General features: G+C 45.9%; 1 pseudogene across 1 annotated transcript; it reads left to right on the top strand.

The window, feature by feature from the left end:
- Nucleotides 1-9,362: 9,362 nt before the first annotated feature.
- On the top strand, nt 9,363-13,694 carry LOC144786091 (UDP-glucuronosyltransferase 2C1 pseudogene; annotated as a pseudogene). Its single transcript, XR_013602080.1, has one exon. The product of XR_013602080.1 is annotated as a UDP-glucuronosyltransferase 2C1 pseudogene (transcript).
- The last annotated feature ends 13,983 nt before the right edge of the window (nt 13,695-27,677 follow it).

Here is a 27,677-nt window from a genome sequence, read left to right as displayed (position 1 = left end):
AGGAAACAAGGAGAGAAGGTAGGAAAGGAGCATCTCAGGAAGGAAAGAAGAAGGAAAATAGTATGATGATATAATGAAGGGCGGAAAGATGGAAGGAAGTAAAGAAAGAGTGAGAATTTAAACAACCAACACAAGGATAGAAGGAGTGAAGGAATGATAGAAGAATGGACAGAATAAATGAAAGATGGAAGCACATATCGAAGCAGTACTGCATAATGGGATAATGAAAAGAAGGAAAGAAACTTTTAATACGTTGGAAATAAACAATTAGGAAAAGAAGGTAGAAAAAGATCAGATGTTGGAAAGGCTAATGGAAAGAATGAATAAAGAAAAGAAGGAATGAAAGACAATGGAAAAAATATTGAAATAAGGAATAGTAGGAAAAAGAAGGAATTCTAGAAAGAGGAAAAGAAAAAAGACATTGTAAGATAAAAAGACGAAAAGAACGCAGGACTAATATGAAAGTAAGATGGGAGGGAAGATGGATAGACGTAAGGAATGATGGAAGAAAATGTTAAAGAAATAAAGAAAGTGAGTGGAAAGAACAATTGTGTAAATAGAAGGAAAGTGAAAAAGACACGGAGAAAAAAGAAAAACACTGAAACAGGAAAAAAAATACGGAATACGATGACAGTAAGACCCAGCGGAAGAGAGATAAAGAAGCAAACCAAAAGGTGAAATGGGGAGAAAGGAGGAAATGAATACTGACGGAAATGAAAAGGGGGGGCCCTCGGCCCCCCCGCACGCATGGCGGCGCGGCGACCGCCTCACCTCCTCTCCCCTCGGGTCCTTCGACGGTGGGGGCGTGCCCTGGGGGCGCGGCCCACCGCCGATTGGCCGGCGCCCCTCCTGACCCGGATTCAATGGACTGGTTCCGGGTCGGGGGGGGCGGGCGTTAGGAGGGGCCACCCGGCCCCTCGGGAATAAGAGGTAGGGAGCGCCCAGGAGACCCCCTTGTCCCTGGACGCTCCCTCGCTGAACGTTGTGCCCCGCGTTCGGGGCTTCTTTGTTTTATTAATTTCTCCTTTTGCGTTGCAGGTTTAAGAAACTTGGGAGCTGGTTCCGGGGTTGCCGAGCAGAATTCGTAGGCTTGGTGGCGTCGCGAGAGGAGACCCGCGCTGGAATCCAGGTCACCGGTGTGCGGCGCGGAGGGGGAGCGTGTCACAGGTCGCTCGAGGCTGTAATCAGTGGAGACGGAGGTATTTTGCGAGGGCGGGATCTGTGTGTCAGCCGGCCGGTACATTTAGGAGCCGAGTGAAGGTAAAAAGGCAGACCCGATACCGGCGGTACAACCGTCCTGTTAACTGGGGCACAAAGGAGTATTTCCCGCCAAACCAGGGTAGAGCGGGGAGGTTTGTCGATCGCGTTGTGAAGTGCCTAATTAACTCTTTGTTTGCGCCACGATCTCGCATAGACGATAGGGCTGAATGTAGTGCAGCTTTACACGGAGAGAGCAAAGCAGGGTCGACCAGGGCAGGGCCTGGAGGGGAGACCCTGTGCACAGTACAAAACGAAGTGGCATTTATGTGTTTTGTTTTTTCATGCGACATTGCAGGCCTTTTTTATAATTGATTGTGCTGGATGTAACACAAAGTGTGCAATTTTCTAAAAACGAGGTGATCTATCAGGAACGTTTTTCACGAATGTATTGTTTCAATTATTGAGTGATTATTTGTGCATATCCCTACACAAAGTGAATTGAGGATATAGATCCTAGAGTACTGCTTGATTGGTATGATTGATACTGCTTTGTGATTACGAGCCTCCAGTGTTTGTCGAAAAACGAGGGGTCTGTTGTCCCTACAATCATCCCACCTTTGGTTACAGGCTGGTGATACGGGTCTTTATACTGACATTTAACGACGTTAATAGGTCGTTTTTAGGGGGGATATTGTGGTAATTGGGGTTGATTGTGCTGACATTACTATTGTAGTGCACAGCAACAGGGAGGTGAACAGGCGGGTTCAATCGTTTCCTTGTATTCACACTGGATTTCCCTAAATCTGCCCTTGTGTAATTACACTGTGCTAATACATGTCTCAATTCCAGGCAATTTAACGAGATTTCGGGGTGCGATTCTCTAGCGGACAGGACCTAAGGCCAGCCAGCACGCAACGTGGTGTGGACGGGGACCGCTGATCATTACCGCCGGCGAGGACGCAGGACTGGTCGGTAAGAGGGGTACGGGGGGCTAGCATTTCATCGCTCCTGGTGGCCGCCGGGTGGGTCTACATTAGGTTTACTCACCCCTTACATAAGCGGACAAGCCGCTAGTGTTGCGGTCGCCGTTGCATGGTGCTGAAAGCCCCCTGGTGACCCTCCATCTGAAAGGTACACACAGTTGACCTGTTGGGAACTAAGTAGGCAGCGGGTGTTTTTGGGGTAAGCGTCATGCCAGGTCCAAGGGGTGGAAAAAGGGGGTCCAACATGGAGGCTATGATGCGGGCTATGATGCGGGAGATGAGCGACATTAAGCAACAGCTAGGACAAATTAAGGAGCGGGAAGCTCGGTTGGAGGACAGAGAGGGCGAGGCACCGGGCCCGTCCGGGAGACCGATCCGCAAGAGGGTGGCACCAGTGCCAAGAGGGGAATTTGTCACCCCGCAAGGGAAACCTAGGTCCAAAAGACCCAAGGAGGCGGACCCCACCCCAGGCCCAGTGGACCCGTTACCAGCCGCACCGCCCGCGGTGGTCCCACCCCCGCATGTGCCTACACCCATTGCCCCTGTGGTGCCGGTGCCGGCAGGTCAACCAGTAGACGCTGGGTCTGCTCCCGCACCGGTGCCCACAATCCCGGGGACAGGCTGGCCGCACCCGGCGCCCGCCTTGCCACCTGTGCCAGGACCACCGGGCTTGACCCCAGTGGTACCTGTTGTCCCGGGGGGTAATGTAGATTCGATGCCACCCGAATTGGTATCTCAGTTAACGGCCATGATGCCATGGCTCCAAAAAGGGGGAGCCTTCCCGAATTCTGCAGACCATGCAGCAGAGGCGGCAAGGTTTGTAGAAAAAATCAGATCGGCACCGGTCACCGACAGTGTTGTATTGCCAATGTCTTCTCCCCTTGCAGGTGCAAGTGTTCCCCAGCTGGACGGAGTTAATGGGCAGCCGCCCTCGGTGCCCACACCTGGTAAGGAAGTGGCATTGCCGCTCTTGGGGGACGGTGTGATACCTTCCAGGAGCGAAAATCTAGCTCAGCATGTGTCATTAGCTGTGAAAGAAATGATTTGGGCTGATAAATACGTGTACATTTATTCGTTATTGTTGGATAATAGGGAAATGGAGCAGGCAAAAGCACTAAAAGAGTGGATGCTCCCAAGTGAATGGAGGGCGCAGTGTACTAGATTCAGGGTTGAGGAAAATCTCAATAATTGGATGCAAGCATGGGCTGTTTTCACTGCAATTAAGGCTGAGCGTCCTCCAGATCTACAGGCTGCATTGGCTTGCTACTCGAGCAGGATTGTGGGGTGGAGTCAACAGTATTCTGGGGATGCATGGAAGGGTTATGATGTCAATTTTAGGAAGGCATTGGAATTCAATAGATCGTTGCCATGGGACTCGGTAGATTCCTTGGCTTGGCACAAACAGTTCTCTGACACTGCACCTCCCCCCCAGTTCGGTGCGGCCAAGGTGTTCACTAGACCGCAGCAGCCCTTTCGGCCCCCCCAAACGAGTGAAGTACCTGGGAAATTTAGGGCAGGTGGGCCAGAGAAGAAAGGGGTGTGCTGGGATTTTAATAGGCGTACCTGCACAAGGGCCGCGTGTAAGTTTAGGCATGCATGTGCCTCCTGTGGGCACCCCTCTCATCCAGAAACTACCTGTAGGTCCAAGCAAGGTAACACAGGACAGAGGGGTAGGGGAAAGCCACTATAAGTCAGACAGGTCACGCCCCCCCACTCCAGTGGATGTGGTGGCAATGATTCCATTGTTGAACAGATACCCGGACCACAAAGCGGCCACCCTACTCCAGGAAGGTTTTTCTAAAGGTTTTAGGATCCCGGCCGGGGGATACACAGGCAGTGCGCACTGTAGAAATCAATTATCAGTCACACACAATCCGGCTGTTGTGGCCGCCAAAATTGACAAGGAGCTTTCCTTAGGCAGGATATCTGGCCCTTTTTCTGCAGTGCCAGTACCCAATTTTGTGTGTTCCCCACTGGGAGTTGTCCCCAAGAAAGAGAAGGGGCAATTCAGATTGATTCATAACCTGTCAGCGCCAAAGGGGGCCTCACTGAATGATGCCATTGACGAAGGTATCTGTAGTGTTAAGTACGCCTCTTTTGATCAGGCTGTTACCTTATTGCAGGCCACTGGACCCGGGGCGCTGATGGCGAAATCAGACATAGAGTCCGCCTTCCGCCTCCTCCCAGTCCACCCGGCGGATCAGCATCTTTTAGGTTTCACCTTTAGGGATAGGTTCTACATGGACAAATGCATGCCTATGGGTTGTTCTATTTCTTGCGCCTACTTTGAGATGTTTAGTTCATTTCTTGAATGGGCCATGAGACAAGTGACGGGCCATCAAAGGGTCATGCATTACTTAGATGATTTCCTCTTCCTCGGTACAGCGGGTTCTCAGGAGTGCGCACTGGCATTGCAGGAATTTTGCGTGCTCATGCGGGCTTTTGGGGTCCCGCTTGCGCCTGGGAAGACGGTGGGCCCGACCACCTGCTTGGAATTTCTGGGCATCGAGATTGACTCAATGGAGAGATGTTTTAGACTACCTAAGGACAAGGTGTGCAAATTCAAGACATCACTACAGTTATGCCTCCGGAAGGAGAAGGTCACTTTGCAGCAATTACAGGAGGTGGTAGGGCAACTGAATTTCGCACTAAGAATCATCCCAATGGCTCGCCCCTTCTCTCGCTCCATCGCGCACGCGATGAAGGGGCTGAGGGAAAAGCACCACCGCACGCGCCTATCGTCTGAAATTCGCCAGGATATGCTTATTTGGATGGCATTCCTGGAGGATTTTAACGGTAGGGTGGTCTGGCCCGACCCGCTCACGACATCAGCGGAGTTGGGACTATGGACTGATGCGGCCGGTAGTGTGGGCTTTGGTGCCATCCTAGGGAATAGGTGGGTCGCTCAACGATGGCCAGAAGAATGGAACACATGGGGTTTGCTCAGCAACATTGGCTTCCTGGAACTTTTTCCAATATGGGTGGCACTGATGGTTTGGCCCGAACACCTATGTAACCAATCAGTGGTGTTTTGGTCAGATAACATGACAGTGGTGGAATGTATCAATCAGCAGGGGGCGCGGTGTCCTTTCATACTTCGTCTGATCAAGGAAATTGTTCTGCGGTGCCTTAAACTGAATGCTAATTTTAGAGCCAAACATGTCCCTGGTGTTTTAAACAATGCTGCTGACTCCCTTTCTCGCTTCAAAATGCAGGTTTTCAGGGAACATCTCCCCACAGCAGACCCCTCGCCAGCACACTTCCCAGCAGTACTTTGGCAGATTGGTGCCCCAGATTACAAGACCTCGTGGTCGCTAGCCTAGCCCCCAGGACCAAGACGGCTTACGAAGGGGCGTTTCTGTCTTATTGTTCTTTCTTGGGGCCACAGTGGGAAGTGCTTTGGGCGAAAGAGGATGGGTTTGCAGCTTATTTAGAATGGATGCACAAAGAGGGGCGCTCAGTGGCAGCGGCAACCAGACATAGGGCAGCAGTGTCATTCTTCGCTCAAGCTAGGGGCTTCCGGGATCCCACTAATACCTTTATGATACGCAAGGCTTTAAGGGGATGGCGCCGTATTCAGGGACACCAGAAGGATAAGAGGAAGCCCATGGGGTTGGCCCGGCTAACAGCCTTACTGGGCATGCTGGAGATTGTTTGTAAATCGGAGTGGGAAGTGCTTCTTTTTAGGGCGGCATTCTCCCTGGCATTTTATGGGGCACTGAGAATTAGTGAACTGGTGGCAGGATCCAAGTCTGACATACTAGGTGGCTTGCAGAAGGCTGGGGTGACGATAAGGGGTGACACCATGTGGGTGACTATCCAGAAATCAAAGACCGATCAGGAAGGTAGGGGTCACACCATAGTTCTGCAACGGGCCCCCGCCAACCCGTGCTGCCCGGTGAGGCACGTAGAATCACTCATGGGACTATTGGTCGGTTCAGCAGGCAGGGCGTTGCTCTGTCACGCCGACGGGAGCCCCTTGACCAGGTATCAATTCAGGAGAGTGTTCGAAATAGGGGTTACAAAAGCGGGTCTTGATCCTAGAGATTTTGGATCTCATTCCTTCAGGATTGGGGCAGCAACTGAGGCGGTGGCGGGGGGCCTCCCAGTGGAAAGAGTGAAGACAATTGGGAGGTGGTCGTCAGACTGCTATAAACGTTATGTTCGGATTGACATGCTATGATTTCCTGTCACTCACGCTTGGTCTCTTTCCGCTCTCTTACAGTTTCTCAGACCTGTTACGCAGGGGAGGAATTTGTCGTTGGGCACCGCCAATATTCATCGGCACGGAGCGGCGAACAGGAAACAACAAAGAACAATGTCTGGATTGTCGGTCATTCATATGTGAAGCGAGCGGAATGTGTCTTCCTGTCAGGTGACAAGAAAGAAAGGGCGGCACAACTAGGGTTGAATATCACGTTCTTTGGCAGAGGAGGGTTGTGTCTTCACGAGTTTAGGGGATTCTTCCAAGGGCTGTTAGCACGCCAGCGGGCTCCACCGTCAGTGGTGGTACTTCACCTTGGGGAGAACGATTTGGCAACACTGGGCAGGCGCATCTTGATTGAGGAGATTATCTCAACAGCGGGTTGGATAGCTAGGACCTGCCCCGGGTGCACACTAGTATGGTCACAACTAATACCTCGACTTCAGTGGCGGGGGGGTCATTCGGTCAGGGCGTTGAATCACTCGGTAAAGAGGATCAACACACGGTTGGATAGGTTGTTTCGAACCCCCGTGTTACAGTCAATACCTCATGGGTGCATCTGGGGTCAAAAGTATTACTTGAAGGACGGGGTTCATCTGACAGAAGAGGGTAATGTCCTATGGGCTGACAATATCTGGGCTTGGCTAGAGGGCTGGGGTAGGAGGAGTGTGTCCTTAGGCAGGGGCTAGAGGGGGAGGCCAGATCGTCGGTTAACAATACTGGCCTGTGGCGGTAAGGTCATTATCGGTGAGCACATATTTGAGGTCTGAGGGGGCGGGCATCATCCTATGGAGGTTCCCGCCCGGGGGGAGGGGCCTGCGGGCCACTCCCAGTACTCCAGGGGCAAGGTAATATGCAAAGGAGCGCGGGTAGGAGTAGTTCACGCTTTCCTTAGGCTGGTAGCCACCCCGCGCGCGTGGACTCATGACGCCACCGGCGCAGAGTAAGGGCCCTCCTTTAGTGGGTAAATGGAGTTTGGGGCGTAGACCGGGCAATTCCCGGGGTAACACTGCGCATGCGCACTTCTAGGGGGGAGGCGCAGCTTGTAGGACCTGACACCGGTAGTGACCCTGCCATATGGCCAGAAATGTACAAAAATCAAGGTAGGATGTTTAGTTTAAGCTAGGAACAACTTGTATTAGAGTTTTGTTAAGGTCAGGCTCTCAAACTTGTTGATAACGATTGTATAACTGAATGTCCTGCTGATTTTTGTATTCATTGTTGATTATGCAATTAAAACCTTTTTTAATTTCATACTTTAATAAATACGGCCGGGCGACTAGCGCCCGCCTTCCAAAAAGTAAAACACGTCTCGTGTCCACGTTCCTGGGTGTTGGGTGCCGGATTGGGGGGGAGGCGGCAGCTAGTCGCTGACCATGTGAAAAGGGGGGGCCCTCGGCCCCCCCGCACGCATGGCGGCGCGGCGACCGCCTCACCTCCTCTCCCCTCGGGTCCTTCGACGGTGGGGGCGTGCCCTGGGGGCGCGGCCCACCGCCGATTGGCCGGCGCCCCTCCTGACCCGGATTCAATGGACTGGTTCCGGGTCGGGGGGGGCGGGCGTTAGGAGGGGCCACCCGGCCCCTCGGGAATAAGAGGTAGGGAGCGCCCAGGAGACCCCCTTGTCCCTGGACGCTCCCTCGCTGAACGTTGTGCCCCGCGTTCGGGGCTTCTTTGTTTCCCACCCACCATCCCTTGGTACAAAGTTTAAGCAGCGTTATGTCCGGTTTAATGGTAAGTTTCAAATGTATGGACCGCGGGAGAGAGTAGGCTGTTGTTGTATTTTGTGATCTGTTGTCAGGACTTTTTTCCCTTTGTAGAAAAGTGATGTGTGAAGTGAACTGTATTTGAAGATATGTGTCTTTAGGCCTTTTTTCCCTTTGTAGATATACGTTGATATTGTGATTTTGAGTAACATGCGTGAACCGAATTGTAATTTTATGCCATGTGTCGTTAGGCCTTTTTTCCCCTTTAGCTATGCGTGGATACTGTTATTTATTAGCCAGTGTAGTTGTCCTTTAGAATTTTTTCCATAGGTCGTCGTATTTATTAGGTATGGGGCATGTGGTAAGGTCATTATCGGTGAGCACATATTTGAGGTCTGAGGGGGCGGGCATCATCCTATGGAGGTTCCCGCCCGGGGGGAGGGGCCTGCGGGCCACTCCCAGTACTCCAGGGGCAAGGTAATATGCAAAGGAGCGCGGGTAGGAGTAGTTCACGCTTTCCTTAGGCTGGTAGCCACCCCGCGCGCGTGGACTCATGACGCCACCGGCGCAGAGTAAGGGCCCTCCTTTAGTGGGTAAATGGAGTTTGGGGCGTAGACCGGGCAATTCCCGGGGTAACACTGCGCATGCGCACTTCTAGGGGGGAGGCGCAGCTTGTAGGACCTGACACCGGTAGTGACCCTGCCATATGGCCAGAAATGTACAAAAATCAAGGTAGGATGTTTAGTTTAAGCTAGGAACAACTTGTATTAGAGTTTTGTTAAGGTCAGGCTCTCAAACTTGTTGATAACGATTGTATAACTGAATGTCCTGCTGATTTTTGTATTCATTGTTGATTATGCAATTAAAACCTTTTTTAATTTCATACTTTAATAAATACGGCCGGGCGACTAGCGCCCGCCTTCCAAAAAGTAAAACACGTCTCGTGTCCACGTTCCTGGGTGTTGGGTGCCGGATTGGGGGGGAGGCGGCAGCTAGTCGCTGACCATGTAATAAATAAGAGGAAACAAAGAGAAAGAGAAACATGCAGATAGAATGAAATGGAAGGGTTGAACAAAGAAAGAAAAAAGAACGAAACATTATTAATAAAGAAAAAACACAGTGGATAGAGGAAGGTTGAAACCAAAACTGAAACAGCAAAACATGCTCCAGCCGTTCATGGTATGGGATATCTAATGCGTGGAAATGTCAACAGAGGCGTGAGGGAATTGTTTCCTTAGACCAACCAGCCACACCTGTTTCCTTACTGCTTAGGATTTCCTGGATGTGAACGAAGCAACGGGCTGAATGAACTTCACACCGAAGGCGATGACTTTGCACACGTAAACCCGCCTCCAGGGGACGAGAGGCAGAGCCGTCGAGCAGACTGAGCTAGACAAGCACCGGAAGGTTTGCTACAAAGTCGCTGTATCTCGGATTACATTAATCAGAATATTGTGCGCATAGAAGAACCCCTTTCAAAGATGGCGGAAAGGCGCAGCGCCCCGAGCCTGTGCTCCGTGGTATCTTGTTTACTGTTGCTTGCTCTTGTCAATGGCGCACGAGCAGCTAAGATCCTCGTGGTCCCAGTGGACGGCAGCCATTGGGTAAACATCAAGATTCTCATGATGGAATTGATTGCCAGGGGACACGAGTGTACTGTGCTGAGGCCCTTCAATGCCATATCTATAGAAGATGCATCAGATTCTTTTTACATCGAAACAATCCAGCTGCAAGAACAGCACACCCTCAGCAGAGAACAGCTGGAGAAATATTTCCTTGAATATGTATTCAAAACCGCATTTTCCCCAAAAACATCACAGATCTCCATTGCTTGGGAATTCTTCAAAGCACAGAAAGAAGCTACAAAGAGAAACGCGATTGTTCTGCAGACTACGTTTGATAACAAGGTGCTGATTAAACGTCTTGAGGATGCTGGTTTCGATCTTGTCCTGGCTGATCCGTATTATGCAGGAGGGGTCATGTTGGCTCACCACCTGAAGATTCCAGTAGTGTTCTTCGGAAGGTGGATGCCAACGGAAGATATCCATTTTGCCATTGCACCATCGCCTCTCTCCTATGTGCCTGTGTTAAATTCTCGAGTGACCGACAAAATGAGTTTTACTGAAAGATTCGAAAACGTATTCCTCTACGGCTTGAACAAAGTTCTAAGTCATTTCTTTATTTACCCTACATATGACGACCTGTGTCATCGTTATCTGAAAACAGACTTTGGCCTTTATGATCTGTACCAAAAGGCTGATATTAACCTGATGAAGGTTGACTTTGTCTTCGAGTTCCCCAGGCCGATCATGCCCAATGCTATCTACATTGGAGGGTTTCAGTGCCGACCTGCGAAGCCTCTCCCCGTAGAGATTCAAGAGTTTATGGACAATTCAGGCGATGCAGGGGTGGTGGTCTTCTCATTGGGAACTCTTGTGAGAACCTTACCAAGGGATATAGCAAATAAGATCGCTGCAGCCTTTGCCAGGCTTCCGGAACGAGTGATCTGGCGCTACACAGGGGAGACACCATCCACTCTGGGAAATAACACCAAGATTCTGAGCTGGCTGCCCCAGAATGACATCCTCAGCCATCCCAGAACAAGGGCCTTCATCGCCCATGGAGGAGAGAATGGCGTGTATGAGGCCATTTACCATGGAGTTCCAGTAATTGGCTTTCCACTTTTTGGTGACCAGTATGAGAACATTTTGCGTCTTAAGAGCCGTGGAGCCGCCTTCCTGTTGGAGAACCTGTCAGAGTTCACAGCAGAAGATATTTACACTGCTGTAAGAACAGTTATTGATGATCCAAGCTATAGAACCAACATGCAACGACTGTCTGCTTTGCACAGAGATGTGCAGGTGCACCCAATGCAGACGGCCATCTTCTGGACAGAGTACACCATCCGACACAAGGGTGCGTCCCATCTTCAGGCAGTGGGGAATGACCTGCCATTCTATCAGTATTACCTGCTTGATGTCATAGGATTACTTGGTGCTATTATATTCCTTTTCTTCTTCTTAGCTCTAAAACTGCTCAGAGCATTTGTGAAAAGCGTCTGTTCAGGTAAAATGAAAAAAAAGAGGGAGTAAGGGATACCAGTCAAAACAATAGGGAACTTTAACCCTGTTTGTAAGGCTGAAGTATTGCCCAATGGTCGTTGAAATGATTTGTAGGTCGAGCCTATGATAGAGCATGCCTGCACGCGTTCTCGCTTGCGAGACACTGTTGTTTACAATGAAGGGCTTGGAAGCCACCCATTACTTACCATTACCATTGGCTGGCTTCAGTGTCACTCTTTTTGGCAGCCTCCTACTTGGCCAGCACAGATCAAGCATCACTTCCATTCCTTTCTGTGGAGCATGGACCAAGGAGAGATTGATTCAAATGAATTAATGTCCATTTGCTACTTGTGTTGTGATTGAGGCACTATTTCTTCACCCCCCTTCCCACTCCCCTGCTCCTGTCTAGTACTCCCTTCCTTCTCGCCCACACCTCCCTCATTTTGTTTTCCCCATATCCCTTTCCTCCAATTTCTGTTATTGTTGCTCACTCTCCCCTCATTTTGTTCCCCCTGCTTTTTTAAAAACATATTGCACAGCAGCGTGGGCTGCTGTACAACATAGCTTTAAAAAAAGCGATAAGAAGTGGTCAATGCTGGCCACGTTTTAGTGTTTTTTTCTTGATTTTAGGCTGTGTTGCACAGCAGCTTGCGCTTCTATTCAACATCGACAAAGCCAATAGATCTTGCATAGGTGAGAACTATTGGTTTCGGGAATGCTTTTTTGAAAAATTGTGCACCCAATTCTACTGAGAAAAATTCAGAGTTGGAGGCAGAGATTTTTGTAATAGGGATGTGATCTTCTCCATGAATGTATGACGGAATAACGCATGCTGTTATTACGCCGTCATTACAAGACATGTCTTTAGTACGGATACCTTTACAATGAAAACTTTTACTACACATATGCCTTTACCAAGTATGCCTTTTCAACAAAATTTCAGTTGTAAAGACATGCTTGGTAGAGACATATTCGGGGTAGAAGTGTAATTATAAGTAGCCAGACAAATTGTGCTTTTTGCTGGGCTTACTGTGCAGGGGTCTGAGCTGATTCGCGATGCAGACATCCAGTATGCTAATAATTAAATGTGAACATTGAAGACAGACTGATAATATTGCCCCCTGTCTGTCCTTAAAAATAACCGCCATCTTAGAACATGTCCTCATTCATAAGCACTACTTGTCCGGCGTTATAACTGTAGTGTCTTGACCCTCCATGTCAGTCAGTGTGTTAAGTATTGAGCAAGTACTGTTTTATTATTAAAATACGATTTGGTTTGAGGTGGCTTTCAAAGAGTTTCATCGCGCATCATTTTTTAGTGATGTAATTTGGAGGGGTGTTTCTTCATAATATCTGTTTGCTTGGAAGAAAGTATTTATTGTTTTGCTGCGCATAGACAGGGTAGTTTTAATGAATCAATGTAAAATGGGCTGTTGATACGTGAGTAGTGGCGAAAAATAGAGTAGGCAGAGATAGGCTTGAAATTACAATGATATGACTTTACACCGTCCAATTTTTTAAAGCATAAATCGTGATGTAAAACGGGCTGGTGACACATAATGAAACTTAGCCTTCAAAAAAGCATATACCTTAGCCATTCATGCCTTTACAATGATTTCCGTTGTAAAGGCATGCGTTCTAAAGGCGTATGCGTTGTTAAATCCTGCGTTGATATGCCTTCGTTGTAAAGGCATGCGTTTTTCAGCCTTCATTGTAAAGTCTGTTTCCCCTTCTCTATACCAGCTAGTCCTGTTTTAGGATTTATGTTTTTTACGAGTCAAAAAACTGAATTCAAATGCTTGCTAAACAAATATTGTAGTGTATCATAAAGCCGTTTGATGCAATGGAAGACCAGCATTACCTTTGGGATTTCTTTTAACCCTCAGATCTGAGCCAATTGCTTTCTAAAAGGAGTTTTCATATTTAACTTACTTTATTTCTGGTGATTCTTTTTAAATAAACAAATCAAAATTCACAATGTCCTAAACTAGCTTTGTAGTTAATGGCACTAGGTGATAGCTTTTAGGAATGCAAAATACGATTTGCTGAAATGATTAAATGCTAAGTATAGTCACTGTAAAATAGAGCAGCAAGAGGGTAAACATATATGTAATGTAATTTAGGGATTCCCGAGCACATATTGTATACATTAAAACTGTTCATCAGTACCACCGAGTATGTAGCAACTGTTCGTGTAAGAAATTATTTGTATGCAGTTTGGGTAATTCTGGAGACATGTTAAGTGATAGAATCATGTAAATATGTCTTTATTCTGAGAAACTGAAAATAGACCCAATCCGCCCAGTGGAGCACAGCAGCGGAACGGGGCATGTGAACACATTTCGGGTTGCTGTTAACGGAATGTATTACCACAATCCCATGGAAAAGATTTCTTCCCACACCCGCTAAAACTTCCTGTTCCAAGTTTTGCACACAATTCAATTATTTGGCATGTGAATCCTATTCACCATATATTTTTGTAATTGCTTCATACAGTCCTCCAATAATATCCTTTAAAATAAAGTTGTTTGCAATATATAAATATATATGTGTGTGTGTGTGTGAGTACATGAATGTGTGTGTGTGTACATATATGTGTATGTAGGACACGTTGACTATTATGTGGTTTTTATATTATAAGTTTATTTTGAAATTGTCAGCTAGAAAACAAACGTTTTTTTTCTGAAACAGGGAAATGTTTATTTAAAAAGGAAGTGAAATATTGGACTGTTCGAGAAAAACGCTTTGTTGTGTAATTGAGAAAATAGACTTTTTGCAAAAACTCATTGGTTTGCTAATAAAAAAGGTTCAGTCTGTAGAAGAGAGAACGTGTAACAGTGGGCACTGATTAGAACTAGAATGATCAGGTTGTGGGTACCTTTCAGAAATAGAAGGGTGATTAAACAGTGGAAATCAGTAAAGCTGGGCACAGTTGTATTATTATATTGATGAAAGCCAATCTTCACAGGTACATATGAAATATTTTCCATATTTCACAGGGAGGGACCAGTGAAATACTTTCCAAATGTAATTCAGGTGGTTCCTTTAAATTATAGATATGTTGTTGTGCAATAGAGTAACGAGGTGGAGAGAGATAGTGTGTGTGTGTGTGTCTGGGTGTGTGTGTGTGTGTGTGCGTCTGTCTGTGTCTCTCTTGGTATGTCTTCCTAGTTAGGTCTACTTGTTTATTTATTATTTTTCTTTTTACATTTAATGTTTACTTCTGTTTCTTTTCTGGCAATGTTTCATCTTACTTTGTTAGTGTGTATCCACTTTTTGTTCTAAAAAACAATCGAGTTGTAGTTAGAAAACGTTCACGTTGTGTGTGTGTGCGCGCGTGCATCCGTGCATGCATGTCTGTTGGTATGTCCAGTACTGAAACAACAAAAGGGCTTCACAGATGACTCCTAGTTAGGTCTTCTAGTTTTTCTTTTTTCTGTACATTTACTTCTGTTTTTTCTGTAGATGGTTTATCTCGCTTTATCAGTATGTATCTACTTTTTGTTCTCTAAAAAAATCAGGTTGTCACTAGAACACTTTCACGTTTACCTAACTGATTAACACACATTCCCACTTCGATCTCTGTAGGGGGCACTACGTAGCAAATGCAGACAAACACTATACTCACATAAAGGCATTAGCAATGCACTGCTGACACATATGCTGCTAATTTACATTTAGGGAATCTTAATGCTTTTTAAACCTCCAGTGCTGTCAGTAAGCACAGCTTTTGGACTGCCCTTCAGCAAAGACAGCATGGAGGATCACTCAATAGAAGATCAAAGGTGTATGTTTTTCTTTTCTAAAAACTTAAAAGAGACAGATAGGTAGTTCAGAGTCTGCAGTTTTGGGTCAAGATGAAACAAAAGAGAAAAATGGGAGGAATAGTGATCCTACTGGGCATAAGCACTCTGCTCTTCCAGTGCCAGAAGCCACAACTGCTCTACCTATGATCTTTGGTCCTGGCCTGAGTCATTGCTGGGTTTCATGGGAATCCCAAGGTCCCAACCAGGTGTTGCTATCTTCTGCATTTCATCCATTTATCATCTGCTCAGCTGGATTGTTTTCAAAGCTGGTAGCCCAGTTGATCTCGCTCCTATTCAGTGCTCAAATGTAAAGATTGCCATAGTCAACAATCTAGTATCCTAGGCGTATTGACAGCTCTGCTAAAAGCTAAAGCATCATTTTCTTTTGGCACTTGACTTCATGCACTATTTAGGTCTCACTTAAAGACAGCTTTTAGCTCTCTGTGCCAATGATGTTTTCTGTACACTCTGTATATTGTTAGTGAGCACTGGGTCAGTCTTTTGCTTATCATTTGTTGGCTCTCTCCCCAATCCCATTGGCTTGTTTCTTATCCAATGGCTTTTCTTCCTCTCGTTTTACTTGGCCCTATCCTGGAGCACAACCTCTTTAACATCCTTTTGATGGGATGGCGTGTAGCCTTGTGCAGCTCACAGCAGTAAAGAATGTATTTCTCTTTTTTGTTTCAGTAATTAATAGGAGAGAATGTGTTTTCTTGCTCTCTACTCCTTGGGCTGCTTCCACCCCCATATTCTGTTCAGCATTAGTAAATCTATTGACAAAGCCTCCCAAAGGAAAGACATATTTGCCTTGGAAATGCTTGCTCCATTGGTGCTTGAGTGCCTCTGCTTCCAGCAATTTGAAGACTCAATCAGGGTTTGTAAAGCACGGCTACTCACCCGTGCGGGTATCACGTGTGTGTGTGTGTGGGGGGGGGGGGGGGGCAGCGGATCAGACTCAGTGATGAGTTCATCCGAAGAGCCAGGTTTAGAGGTCCTTCCTATATGGTTTAAAGACTACACAACCGCATAAGCCGTCCCATCAGGCGTTGGCATAAGGCTACCAAGAAACCCCATTTTACCAAAGACAAAATGTGCTAGTCCTCTGTCTTTTTCTATCATTGTTTTCTGGCGTGTTAGTTCAATTGAACCAATGACATGCAAAAGGGAGTACATACAACTCACATAAATTAATAGCTTGTTAAACTCGTGCCCAGGAGTGGTGCCCGTGCACCACATCCTTCACTCCTTCCTTCCTCTAGCTGAACTGGACTGAGTAGTGCTTTGATGACAGTGACCTCTAATAAGAGAGCAGAACAACCCTAACATACACAGAACTCCATCCGCTGCCGTGTTAAGTGACCTCTAGTATTCGGACAGGACACTGCACCTTCTTTTCTTCCAAGAGTTGTACCTACTGAACATTTTAAAAGCAAACGCCAGCCATTTTTTTTTTTACAAAAACAAGTCTCTTCTCTACATTTTTTTGTCTTGTGTGGTTTAAAAAGAACCTACGTGTCACGGGTAGGTAATGCATGCAGTCATTCTCTTGCCAACAGATGTATTCTCCTGGCACTAATATTCTGATAGGTGTATTATACTGCCTCATGACCATGTACGGGTATATCCTCGGGCAAGCAGGTGGAAAAAATGATTTGCGCCACATTGTGTGTTTGTGGATGTCCGTACTGCATTTGATCTAGTTAATCTGGCATTGTTGTGGCAGGAGGTACTGCGGCAGGGCGCCCCTAGATAGCTTATTGTACTCACTAGTAAATTGTACTTCAATACATTGGCATCAATGCTCCTCTTGGTCACAATAGACGATATTGCCCTGGCTGTATCCTTGCCCCACTCCACTTAAATCTGGTCATGGCACACATGGACCAAGAACTGAAGAAGCCACATTGGTTCCCATTTACATTAGTGGTAGGGCCCCATGAATTATACTCATGGTACGGGGACCGAAAAAGAGTAGGGGTTCCTATTCACCAATTCCTGCTGGTAATTGCACCCCTATATTGCAATTATGACTTCAAGTCCTCCAGGATGAGGACTAACCACGAGGACCATGCACGGACATCTTAAAGACTTTTGATGCCACGGATCAAAGATAATTTTGGGACCCATGTTTGGAACAACTGTAAATGTATTCATCATTTTCTGTTCCTTCACGCCCTCATGATGCCAAACAATATTGAATTTGCATTTTAAAACTGCAGAAAAAGAAAGAGGACAGATGACATGCATCTACAGCCAGCAGCAAATGAAGGATGGAGCTGCATCTCAGGCAGCAGAGATGATGGTTGGACTCCTAGACATCAAAGTTGGAAGCACTCCCTGGAACTATAGAAAACTGCACTCTGGTACAGTGGATGGCAGCACTAAAAACAATACAAAAAATGAGCAGCTTCTAGGGACAAGACATGTCAGGGTTCATATGCCCTAAATGTGGCATCACTCGTGCATTATATATGCTTGCATTCTTATGCTCTGCATATGCTTGATACCAAACAGAGTTTAAACCTCAGGCATTACAGATGCAGCACTCCCGTAAATAACTTTTTTGCAGCTTTATTTGAAAAGCCACCTTGCACCTCTGGTGAAATGCCTCAAAGGTCTAGCACTGGAACTGTGTAATTGACATTCATGCTGCCTAGTCCAGGGAGAAGCTAAGCTGCAGCCTGCAAGGTACCTAGGTATAAATTGACAGATTTGTTAAATGCATTCGCACGTTCTCTGACTCCTTGCTGCAGGGCACTGTGAAGGACAGGTAAGTTCTGCTACAAAGACTATGGGGCAAGGGAAATCAACATTCCCCTTAGCATCCACACCTGGCGGGGACATTCTGGCCCCAACGGATGGAAAGTCCTCTGCATTATGTACAGTCATGTCCCCGGCTGTGTGTGCCCATCTGCAAGTATCTGGTATCCTGATTTTTGGTATTTTTTTTAACCCAGCCTAACCCTAGCCCAGCATGTGCATGAAGGCCTAGGCCTGTCCCTTGGTATGAGTCGAGTCCGGCTGGCTTCCATTTAGTGAAGCAGGAAACACAGTGTGCATCTGTGGACTGGCACGTCAGAACCTGTCCTGGCATAATCCATAGGGAAAAGACACAAAACAGTTAAAACATAAGCCATCAATGTATCCTCCAGTGAAAGGCTGGCCCGATAGCATAATCTGATTTCAGGGTGCATCTTTTACACTCTGATTGAACACCATGGGCCTGCCTATTAATATTAAATGATAACGTTAAGCTGTAAATTTCATAGCTGTACCTACATGTTTGAAGAACTCTCTTGGTCCTGTCATTTAGAGAGCAGTCCCTTCTGCAAAGTTTTCCAGCTAACCCTGATGTCCATATTCCATGACCAACATGAGGCTAGCATTTGAAAGTGGAATGGTTCTGCAGACCAACTGTGGATGCTGCATACCCCCTACTCACCTGTGGGCACAAAGAACGCCTGTCCAGCACAGAGTGCGACTCTTACCATGAGGACTACCACACCATTCACCACCGGCCATGCCGACAGAGACCAGCTCTCTCTGAGGTGATTCTGCAGGGGCAGGCGGGCCAATAGGAACATTATGGACTCAACAACAGTCCTGGATCACAAAAAAGGCTTATAGGATTGTGGAATATTCTTTAGCTGCTTCATAGGCAAAGTCTCACGTGTACCTCACTTTACCCCACTCCTCCTATTTTTATTTATTTATTTATTGGAAAAGTTTTATAAAGCGCGAACATGACCCAAAAAGGCTCTCCGAGCGCTGTACATCAGAAAAAACGGTACGATTAGTCATTAAGCAAGTAAACATCCTAAACATTTGTAGTGAACCAACCCTAATACAATAAGAGCGAAAACAAACATGAGGACCATATAGCGAGAACATAAGTTGCATCCTGAAAATTTATCAAACAAAGGAGAAATAAATCCATGTTTTCTCTAGGGTATAACAAGATTAGTTATATTGACTTCGGGACGATTGTTGCAGCTGGTTATTCAAGTGAAGTTCCTTGACTTGTATTTTGAATGAGGAGGTCGAAGGGTTTGAACGGATTTCAGGTGGAAGAGCATTCCAAGTTCTTGGGGCCACACCAGAGAAGGCGCGGTTGTATGTTCTTTTCTTTTTGAATTTGTGGGGTTTCAGCAGAAGAGTGCTGGAGCTTCTTAGGGACCAACTGGAAAAATGTCCCTATATATGTCCTCACCTTCACGGTATATTTCTTCCCAGGACATATCTTTTATTCTCTAATAACACTGAACAGCATATATTACTGAGGCGCTAGACTGGATAACAATGATTCAAGGAATAAACTCTCACAATAGGCTGCTGGATGGGTAAAACTGCTTCTAAGTGTGTCCTTTAACGTGCCTTTAGAACACATAGAACAATTAGTCATCTTCATCCCATGTGCCCGTTATCGCTGCACAATAATCATGTGTATTTGCTTTTTTTGTATAGCGCCAAAGAACCATGCCATTAAAGGCTTCAGAGCACTGTAAGACACTGAAGACTTGGAGACACGAAAACAGAATAGCTGGAGTAGGGAAATGCAGGCAGTGTCAATGAAAGTGCAACACGCATTAGAGGGTGTGGCAGGGGTTTAAGTGGGTGGGTTTGACGGGGTCTAAGACCCGGCAGTAATTAACAAGCATTTGCAGTGCAATAGGTCTCGCATTTATGAGAGTTGAGCTATTGGCATTGTAAATGACAATGCCTTTTATTTATGTGTTAATTTTTAAACAGATAAATAAAAGGCATTGTTATTTACAATGCCAATAGATTAAACTCTTGCTAATGCGCGACCTATTGAATTGCAAATGCTTGTCTAAAAGTGTGTGTGTGGGGGGGGGGGTTGCAACAGAAGGTAGCAGAAGGAACACAGACTGTGAGGGTGTTGGAAGCAGAACTGAGGGTGCGGTAGGGGAAGGGGCATGCAGGGCATAGGGAAGTAAACAATAGAGCAATGTGGAGGGCAGGGGGAGAAAATGAAATGAGTGAGAGTAACGCTAAACTGGGGGTGAAAGCACGCCCTTTACAGGTAATCTGAGATGACGAGCAAAAGAACTGGAGACCTGCTCAGTAAAGCGCTCCAATACCTTCCGGTTGGGTTCATGTTTGCTGTTGCGGAGAGTGTGTCCAAAGCAACATTTGCAGCCAAAGAGTTTCTTTCTTTTTTGTATCTATTTCACAGGAAAACAAATTGAGAAAACAGGGTAAGAGCCCTATGTTGAAGTCATGTTTAACACCTTCGATGCTTACGACAAGCTCAGCTCCATGGGAGTGGGCGGAGTCGTGATGAGCTCAGCTCGTCATGAGCACAGCTCTGCTGTGCAGCATGACGAGCTGGGCTCGCCACGAGTACCGTGGCGCCGCGCGCGGTCCTCCCCCCGCAACGCGGGGTAATTAGCTCCGCGTGGAAGTGGTTAACATAGATGTTGATTCAGAAAATAAACACGCCAGATCTAGCAGATTTTACATCACGCACCTCTGACCTCCCTAAAGGCATTGCTTAGTTGCCCCTTCTGTCTCCCATGGCCCTGGAAGAGCTCCCCGTTTGCTATAAGTTAAACAAGCTGGTGGTCAAAACTACGCATGAGAGACCCGCCTGCCCTCCTGCAGTAAGACAAACTAATTAAAGAAAATAGTGCTTACAGACTAAAGAAGACGTACCGTGTAACAACCGTAGCAAAAGGGCCAGTCCTTATGGGAGGTTACAGATGAAGACAAGGCGGTACTAAGGAGTGACTAGCAAGCCTAATAACGAATCAGAAGCCAGCATTTACAAAGGACAGCGACACAGGCCAATGACAAATATGGATGGAGCGTGGGGGTTCTTTAAGTACATACAACAATACAGCATGCCTTGCAGAGCAGCGCATGTGTTGCCCAGGCTCAAATTTAAAATGGACATTGGAACAGGTCCCTATTGGGCCCTAAATCTATGTCCTGAACTTTAGAGGCAAAGAGACTCTGTGATTTCTGAATAATAAATGTGAAAACATTACGGTAATTCATAACAGCGATTTAATTCCTCCTTCTGTTTCACGTTTTTTGTTATATTCACGTTTATCTTTCCCTCTATAAGAATGTTTGCTATTTCCTGCATCATGTGTTTCTGTATTTTTTATGTAGCCTATTACTCATGTAAAGCAAATTCTATTAACTGAGTTGCCTCTGGGTGTTTACAACGGACCCCGATGAGAGCTCTGGAGTTAGGGCAGAAGCAGTGTGCGTTTCACACATTGCCTGTCAGAGGATCAGAAAGGTGTTCAGAATAGATGGCCATCCAATCATTGGCCTCTCTGCAGAGTGCACAGCACAATGTTCACTTATTCCAGTTGCTATTTGTTGTTCTTATCAAATGTGTGTGAAGGTGGTACACAATTGTCAAAAAGCACAGCCTCATAATTAAAACATTTTCAATATTAATTATTTACAACAAAATCATTGTCAAGTCAATAGTCCTGGCCCGTTTAAGGTGATACAATATCAGCAAGCCTAGAGAGGAACAGAAATGCTGTTTGGTGGCACTATGGAAATCACATAAATGTTGTTTGCACATTAACGCTACAACCTCAAATTACATAGGCCACGCCCCTTTTAGAGCCCCTCCCACTTTTTTCGTACTCCTGTAACTCGGGGGTGCGGTAAACAGGTGAGGTGTTTTGGGCACTTAATTGCTGCACAGACTTTTCTATCAATACTCCAAAAACGAACTGTAGTTAGTGGAATCACTTGGGGGTATATTATCAAGAACGGCGTTAAAATTAACGCCGCTTTAGCGGCAGGAAACTGCCGCAAAAGCGGCGATAATGGGCTTGATAATATGCCCTTGTGAATTCCCATAGACATAATTTGGATGATGAGCTGTAACAGCTGGGTGATGTGAAAGCAGCAGTAAGGCGACAGCGCTGTGCCTTGCAGCCCATTCGATGGCTCCCATGTTTGACCGCCATTTGTAAAGTTTGCTCTTTCTTCAAGATTGAAAAGGCACGTGCGATTTGGGTGGGCATGCTCACTTACAAGAAGCTCAAGGCATACGCAGCCCAAACAGAACGCTACTCATGATGTCATCTGTAAGCCTCACTGTGCAGGTTCACAGGAGTGAGTGAGTGAGGCAGGAGCTACTAAGTTGACTGGTGTAAAACAAACAAAACAAGCACTGGCAAAGCCAGTAGGTCTCGCCTTTGGGATAATGGTTTTAGCCAAGCTGTTCAGCATTCCCAATGCTGCCCAGCATGGCTAAGTAAAGTAAAGGAGAAAGAAGGGACTATGATGCACGTGTAACTATGTCATTTTGTAGCTGTGCTCACCATTTTTTAAAATGTAAAATAGACATGGGTGGGGCAAAGCAACATAGAGGGCTGAGGCGGAGAAGAGAAGCAATGGGCGACAGAGAAGGAGGGCAAAGGTGGGAGGAAGCAAACCTGCGGGTCACATGGAGAGGAGAAGCAAGTGTTTAGTAAGAAGGGACGGTGAAGAATCTCAGGGAGTGGATGAGAGATGAAGCAATGGATGAGAGAGAAGGCGACCACGAGTGAAAAGAAGCAACACAGAGGGCAGGGATGGAAAGGAGAAGCAATGGGTTAGCGAGCAGCGTGTAGCAGGAGGGGGAGAATGCAACGTGGGAAGAAGCACATGTGCAACACAGAGCAACACATAATGCAGTGGGGGAGAGAGCAGTGATTTGTTTATTATCCTGTCAACTATTGGTTTGTTTCTAAATGCCCCCCACTGTTGGCATATACAGGACCAGAGGTCACAATATCTGGTGGGGGAAAGATGGGCGAAAGTGAGTTAGCAAAGACCATTCAATTTGGAGGCTTGGGTATTACAACTCAGTTCCTATGACTAGCACCATACCCACTGGTCAACATTGTCTAGGAAGAGGTTTGAATGCCTAACTTTCAGGCATTGAAGATGTCCTGTGCAATTGTTATGCACTGAATGTTACTAGCATTTAGACCATTCTCAGGAATAGCCAAGTGAGGCATGTACACTAACAGCCACAGGAGACACTTGTAATGATTAGCCCAAGATGACGCAATTTGATCAAGAGAGTAAGCCTTCATAAGGTATAGTGGTTTAACTGTCAACAACCTACTAACATTACCAATGTACTGGGTGTACAGTGAGGCAGGGGACCCCTCCATAAAAGATATGCTACACTATCTAGTTTTTGTGGTCAGTTCTTTATTGCACTTAATAGCAGCATTCAGCATGTTTATAAGCAATCTAAGTTTGACAGACCACACACTCTGTAAATAGGTGAATCAAGGAGCTGACGATTATCCTAAATTCACACTCACTCAGAGTAACCGAGACTTCTTCCCAATCTAAGTTGGTGTGAATAGTGCTAGAGGAGGCCAGCAGCCTGAACAGGTGCAACGCATGTTAATGGTGTTGCAAATCGACATACAACGAATTCCAAGGCACACGGCCCCTTTCTAACTTCATCTCAGTTTAAAAGTGAAGACCTTTTTTTTGCTATTTCTCGCCAATTGAGGCAGCATGCGAAAGGCAGCCAAGGTCTCCTTGTTGCCTCACAGAGTCGAATTGCGGTGTACATTTCCCATTGCATCCTAACAGCTCCCTTCACCTGGTGCTCGTTAGGCTATCACTCAAACAAATTGGATGGCGTGCTGTCTGCTGACATCCAAACATAGGAAGCACCTCTTTTATGCGGGAGCATGTTTTGTTTTTCTGAGCCCCTCCCCAGCCGTGCATGGATCTTGCAGCCGGATCAGAGCAGCCCTCAGCACTCGAAGGGGCAGAGAATATAGACAGAGTCCTGTTAATATTCTGAGAAGCTCCCAGTTAAAGAAACCCACAAGTTGTGACAGTGTGGTAGAAATTGGAGCATCTTGCAGGCAGACTATGAAACTGCTTTTCCTAAAATCATTCTGGGCACCGTCCTTTTTATATGATGTTAGATATTTAAAGTAAACAAAAGCAAAACCCTTGCTTTCTTTTCACGCTCAGCAGTCACATATGATCAACACCTAGGAGTGAAAAAATAAGTACCAGCTCTACACTTGGTTGTTTTATACCCCCATGCCCAGGTGTATTTTTTAGGTTTCACCTGCACAGTGCTTTCGCTGTGCTTGTAAGATCTATTGTGTTCAATATAAATCTTAAAAGGGGCTCACATCCCGCCCTTGCTCTTGATTGGTTGGTGTGCTTGCCACTTACTTTTTCTCCGTTTCTATTGGCTGTAGCATACTATTTCCTGTTGTTCCTCTCGTGTTTCTCTAACAGGTGTCTCATGGCCCAAGTACTGTTTTTACCAGCTTTTGTGAAACTCCTTTTTTTAGGTCGGGCCTGCACAGCACTTGCGCTGTGCTTGTTTACATAATCTCCCAATAGCTGCATGCATTTCAAGTTTGTTTTTATTGTTTCGCCTCCTTCCTTCACCTAATCTCCATGTCACGGCATGCATTTCAAGCTTTTCCGCTGGCTAAGGGTCACATGACCATTGGTGGTGGGGCCCCTACTGCGGCAGCAGCTGCATGACAGCTAGGAGACAGACCCATTTTTATAATTGTTTTTGCGATTTTAGCACAAACTCAACACAAAGGTAGTGGAGCGCTTTGATTTCATTTGCGAAACAACCACAAACAGCACAAAAGAAAGCAGATTGGTCCATCAGTACAGGGTAGCAATGTCTGAACAGAGGCAGCGCTTGGAGTACCCTTCCACTGCAGGTACTCCTTAATGTTCCAGACTCGTGATCTGAAGTTGAACAGTGGATTGTCAATTTGCATGTTCTTCCTGCATAGTTGGAGCACCTGTGTGATGAGTTGAGGGTGTGGTGAGGCAGCGTCATGCCTGTCTGGAGTCCTGGTGCGGTGATGGACACAGAAAGAGGCAGGTTCGTCCGTCATGTTTGTGGGGTTTTCAGATTTATCATTTATGTGCACTCTGATAATTTGAAGGGCCTTCCTACTCATGTCTAGCTGCAGGAACACTGCGGTTACTTGCTGCTGCAGAGGGCCTTCGAAACTACGGGCCATATGTATCATCAACCTGATTTGCGATTCTCAAATAGCGATTTTTAAGAAATCGCTATTGAGAATCGCAATAGGTATGTATGTACAAAATCGCATTTTTTTAGCGATTTCTTAAAATTCCTTAATTGCGATTAGCAAATTGCGAATCGCAATTAAGGAATACTTTCCCATTCATTTCTATGGGCCAGGAGGCCCATAGGAATGAATGGGAAGTTATTCTCAATTTGGGATTCGCAATTTGCTAATCGCAAATTGAGAATAATTTCAAGGGTGCAGGGGTGTCCAAAGGACACCCTGTTGCACCCCTGAAATAGGCATGGGTACACATGTGGCGCACATACATGCCCTAAGGGCATGTATGTACGTCACATGGCACTTTGAAAAATGCAGAAATGTGCATTTTTCAAGGAATTTGCAACTTACCACCAACTAGAAGTTGGTGGTAATTTGCGATTCCTTAAGGAAATTTTGCAAATTAGTTTTGCTTCATACATTGCATTTAAGGAATCGCAAAATTTGCGATTCCTTAAATGCAATTGCAAAATAAGGAATCGCAAATTTTGCATTTTCTTGTTTTGCATCAGATTTTGCTTTATACATACCATTTAGCAAATTCGCATTCGTAAAGGCCGAAATTCTTCGAATTTCGCCCTTTGCGAATGCGAATTTGCTTGATACATATGGCCCTTGATCCTTTTTGCCTGTGCAAGCACGATCAGATCTCCCCTTCTCATTACTCAGCTCCACACCTCCCTGGGCTCTCATCGGTTCCTCGCACACACATTTAATAGCACCTTTCCGATTCCATAATTCAGGTGGAATGTCCATTGTCCATAATGAATCTTCTCACAGATAGCTATTGTCTGTAATGTGAGTGATGCAAAACGACAGCCGATTATGTGGCTGCATTTGTCATCCAAGCACCGACCTGGGCTGTGGTAACTGGCCGCAAGCTGACCTGGGGTTTGCTATTGTCAGACAGTCAATCATAACTCTCAATATACTGCGCGTCGTGCTGACTGATTCTATTTGTTTGACCTCGGGGTGTCCTGAGCTCACTTTCGGCTATTTACTTCATGCTTGAATTTATTTAATGCAGTTTTATATAGCGCAAACACGATCCAAAGGTATTGGAGCGCTTTTCATGATCGCCAGTTGCATTACACAGGCAAGCTTGCTCTGGCCTAAACCAGCATATGAGGTGACTACTGGAGCCAGAGGTTGGGACCCAAACAGCCTGTAGCAGTTCTGCCTGGCCATTGGAGCAGCTAGTCAGCGACTCAACGAGAGTCTTTTTAAAACCCCTGTCTCGGCCCAGCCACGCCAATCCTCCACAAAAATCATTGTCTCCTCTCTGCCTTGGGCCTCTCTGTAAGAGTTTTCACGTTTCTTCATTAGGGTTGGAAAATATTGACCTGCTCCACGGACTTTGAATGGGTGTATATTAAGACACGTACACATTAACAGATGTGCAGATAAGACAAATGCATATAATGCGTGCAATGTGCCCTCTGTTTGCTATATTGACACTTTTTTTTTTAAACTTTATTCACAGCTGTGGGAGTTATGACATTACATTTGGTATCCACATTACATCAGCCGGTGTTTTGTATTTTCACCCCTTTACATAACTCCCCATCTTTACAGGATCATTTCCAACATATATCCGGCAGTGGTACCGATACCCTGTGCATTCTGCATGTTCCTGCAAGCATCTATTTTGTGGGGGTAAACAATAAGACTGCCCAGTCTTCTCCCCTCCCACCCGCCCCCCCCCCTTCTTGGCAACCCCACCTACCCGTCTCTATATTGACACTTTATGAGCTGCAGACTGGATAAAATAGTGTTTAGTCAGACTCCCACTGGATGCAATCATTATTATTTGCCAAATTAGTGCACAAAAAGAAAGGGATGTCACAGGGAGATACTGCTGTGGGAAAAAGTTAGGAAGGAGTGTGAGAAAGAGTATATGCTTAAAGCAGATTTCCTCTTAAATTAATCATTTCATGTTTTTTATACCACCCACTAGGACATTTGAAATTCTTAGCCCTGTACACTGTAAAAAGAGGAAAACATAACTCAGAAAAAGAAGGTATTACAGGAAGGAAGTCACTTTGTCAGTGGGGTATGTTAGTAAATAGCAAACTTTTTCACTCTCTGCTTCCTGTCACGTTTAGGTTTTACCTGAACAGCGTTTAAGTTGTACTTGTTTGGTTGGTACTCCACCCTCGCCTTAGCTCCCCATAGCTGCACCTATTTCAAGTGTGCTTGTTGGCTGCATGTTTTTATTTCTTTGCCCTACACCCTTTACCTAATCTCCATGCTTGATAGTACCACCAGTAAATACACAATATATTGCCTTCCTCAATAAATAAGTCATAACACTTTTACGAAGTTTCTGTAACTTATATTGCATAACTGTTCACCAAGTTAAAACTTACTTACAACTTATTATAAACCACATAGGCGAAACCTAATGCATTTACCAATGCTTGTTTCTCTCTTGCTGGTATGAGGGTAGACTCAGTGACAGCTGGTTCAGGCAGAAGCCGCGAAAGACATTGGTTTTTCTCTGTCGTAAGAAAGAAAAGTGGATCCCGCTCTTTGTACATTTGTATCCCCCGTTGACTTATGTGGAAGGAAGAAATGTGGAGACTGCAGTTTCCCTTCTATACAAGTTTTCAAGTTCTATTAAAGCATATT

Source organism: Lissotriton helveticus, chromosome 10 (genome assembly GCF_964261635.1).
Source record: "Lissotriton helveticus chromosome 10, aLisHel1.1, whole genome shotgun sequence".
Classification (NCBI taxonomy): domain Eukaryota; kingdom Metazoa; phylum Chordata; class Amphibia; order Caudata; family Salamandridae; genus Lissotriton; species Lissotriton helveticus.
The sequence above is the reverse complement of the archived record's forward strand: the minus strand, read 5'-3'. Positions and strand labels throughout refer to the sequence as shown.